Raw genomic sequence first — 3,705 nt, 5'->3', positions numbered from 1 at the left:
CGGGGCGCCCCCGCTGCTGTGGCGCTTACCCGGCGCGGCTCCTTTGCTGCCGGTCTCTGTCGGCTCTCCGCGGGTCCTGCCCGCCTGGGCTCCGCTCTGGCGTCCTGCTGGGCCGGAGGGGAGCCGCGCTGAGAGCCCCGAGCGCCTCTGGGCAGCGCCACTTACCAGCCTCCTCCCTGACGTCACGCCAGATGCTTATCGCCCCCCCAGGCGCCTCTGGGGCAAGGGCTGCAGCGCGCCCTGCCCCGGGCAGCCCCGCAGCCAAGCCAAGCCCCTGCCTCTGCTCACACCCAGCCCCTCGGCCCCCAGCGCCACGGGGAGCGAGCGCCTGCCCGGGCGAGGCACCGCGTGCTGCTGTGACTGCCCCTGCCCAGCTAGCGCGAAGCCCGGGCGCAGAGTGAGCCGGGTTGCTCCCTGCAGATGTCCCCTAATGCCCTGGCGGCGGCTGGGAGCCCCGCGAACAGACAGATGGGAAGGCGAGGTGCTTATTTAGCCTGCTGGGGGTCCCTGGTGTGGCTTGGGACCGAGCGAGGCTCCTGCAGTTCCTAGGCTCGCCCGCAGCATCCGTGGCACACAGACTCCCGGCACAGCATGCGGATGGTTAGCGCATAAGGGACCTTTCGGGACCCTTCATTAAATCCGCTTGTGCGTAAAACTCAAAAGTTCTCTCGGGACCGGGGTGGGAGTTGGTGTGAAACGGACCCACTTTGGAGTGCGAACTGGGCTGGACGCGTCCTCCTGGAACTGGTTCGGTAAGGCAGGCTGGCATGCGCTCCACTGGGAAGGAGACAACTAACAGACACATGGGCATAGGAAGAATCGTCTATCCCAGGACGTGGGTGTCAGGGCAGGGAAGCTATGCTACAGGATATAGTTAAGTATATCCCAATAGAAGAGGCACATGTTCCCGATTAACTTGGAAGAGTGAGCGAAATACCCTTAATAAGCTTCACACAGAAGATGTGTTTGTTTGTTTTTCGGTAAACCTTTCCAACACTTCAAATTCCCTGCATGCCTGGGAAGACTCAAGACAATCTGCCTCTACAGGCAAAACTTCAGTGTACCCTCTCCCCCTTCCCGTGGAAGACAGCTTTTCAACTGGGAATTGCCCCCTGGGAGGGGATGTCAAACTTGGGGGGGGGGGGAGGGATAGTGCAGCAAGCCTTTTGATGGTTCCCTGGTTATGGCAGAAGTGGGGGGCACACCACTCAGATTTGACCTGGCCACCCCTAGGTGGTAGGTGGGCCAATTCTCAGTGAGTGGCATTGTGACCTGGCTGGCACACAGTGTCACACTCAGGTTTGGCCCAGCTGCCCCTACAGCCCAAAGCAGCCTATAGATAGAGCAGCCTCTGCTGGGAAGGCTATGCAGATCAAATTCCATGGTTTTACTAATTCTTTTCTTAAATACCTTGATCAAGTTGTATGATCTGAGATTAAATAACCCACTTCCCTGGTACATCTGCATGTTTCTTCTCAAACTGCTGCACATATTTACGATAATTAGGAATTTATTTCAATATCCTTTGTATCTTAGAGAAGATGTAAAGGTTGGCAGTCAAAGTTTCATATTATGCAGTTATACAAGCACAGCTGTACATTGGACTGATCAGGCAGCATATGTTAAATAGTTGCATTTTCATATAGCACTGCTGTCTGAGCTGCATAACCTATTCTGCTTTAAAAAAACCCAACTCTACTGGACTTTCATATACTTTGCCAATTATTCTTCACAAGGTATCTGTTTCAAATCAAGTTAATTCAGTGAGAGTCTCCATTGATTTTAATGTGATTTGGATCAGACCCTAGTTGACTTAAACTGATGGCATTATTTCTTAGGCTGTGTTGCACACTTCAGCTGTTTAAGGTTTAAAAAGTTAATTGATCAAGTTGTGCCCCTTTCTGACCAGATGAGTCTTTATAAATTATGCAGATTTTGCTGGAAATTTTGTTGAACAAAATCCTTTGGGTTTTAAGCTTCAGCTGGTGCCTCTATATCAGAGACGTCCTAGCAATACAGTTTAATATTTCAGTGAATGACGTTTCCATCATGGGATGGAAATTTTGCTCATGTAGGTAACTGACGGGAGAAAAATGTATGTGGTCTAAATTGGGCCATCTTGGGCCATCATCCAACTGTCACCGAAGTCAATGAAAATAAATCTAGTTGGTTTCAGTAGTTACGGGTAAATTTTAGTAAAGCATATTATTTACTATACATTCATAGCTTCTTCTAATAATTAATAATAATAGAATAGTGTTCAAAGTGTTCCAGCAATTTTTTTTCTGTCCCTACATAAGTAATTTTAATTTTACACTGATATATTCTACCAGTACCTCCTACATAATTTATATTCTGGTATATGAATGAATTGATATATTCTACTATTAGATCATGAATATCAATAAGTCTTCCTATTATTGTATAAGATGTTGGTGATGTTTTGTGCATATCTGCATGGCTTTCCTAACTAGAAACTCCAGGACTCAGTCACATTTACACTTAGGACTAAAATACTAACCTTCCAACAAGGGGTAATGACTTTCTTCTCTGCCCTCAGGATAAATTAAAGAGCATAATTTATTTTAGTGAGGAGAAAGAGGTTGCTCTCCAATTACTGAATCCCGTTCTGCAAACACACATGCAAGTAACATTACTCATTTGAAAAGTCCCATTGAACTCAGTGGGGAAAGGGAAATATGTGTTATAGGTATTGCGAGTGGCAGAGAATGGCATTAATAACGGATGAATTTTAATGATATGTCAATGGAAATATTACATCAGGAAAAAGAGGAGTTGGGCCTTTTTTGTATTCACAGAATTTCAGAGGACAATTAATCTCTAGCAGCGCTGTCCTACGTACTCTTCAAGTAGACCTGTTCCCCACAGTGTTGCATGTCATATAGATGATAGAGAGAGAAGCAAAGATGCTTCTGTAATAAGCTCTAATGAGACCATGTTATAAACATCTCCAAATAAAAGACATTTCTTCTACTAGAACATTTTCCCCTCTTTCTCTCTCTGCCTTTTCAATGCTGCTCTTCACACTGACAACGTCTGACCACTCAGTTTTGTTAGAGTTTAAATGACAGCCTTTCTCACTCTCCTACTCTCTCCCTGCCTCCAGACAACTAACACTCTGACTGCCAGACACACAATACAAATATATATAAAAGTGGGTATGCCATCATTTTTTATACAAGTGGCTATGGTTGCACATGAGTTACACATATTTGCATGCAACTATGACTACTTGTGCACAGATATTATTATTTATAATTTCTATTGTGGTAATTCCTAGAAGCCAAGCAGGCCAGGGCCCCCCCATGTTCCTCCATGAATATTTGTATCAGTTTAAACCAGATGCTTGAATGTGTTCACTGAAAACCAAGCAAAAAGGAAGATGACAGCCAAGTTGAACTGGCGAGGGGAGGGGGAGGGACGGGGATTTGTGAATGTGTTTGTGACTAGGTTTTACTATTAAGATTTTGATAGTTATGCAACTGCTTAGTGAAGTGCTTGGCTGAAAAATGTGGGGCAAAATTTCATGAATTTTTCCTCCAGTTGTTGGTATTTGAAATGGCAACAAAACATTTAGTCTAAATCTCATATTTTGAAATATTTTGATTAACTCTACTCTTTTGTAATATCTATCATTTACGATATAACAGAAAAAATAAAAGGTATTAAAATAGGTCCGTTTTT

Source organism: Terrapene carolina, unplaced genomic scaffold (assembly GCF_002925995.2).
Source record: "Terrapene carolina triunguis isolate 2854851 unplaced genomic scaffold, T_m_triunguis-2.0 Scaffold95, whole genome shotgun sequence".
Taxonomy (NCBI): domain Eukaryota; kingdom Metazoa; phylum Chordata; order Testudines; family Emydidae; genus Terrapene; species Terrapene triunguis.
Note: the sequence above shows the minus strand (reverse complement) of the source record.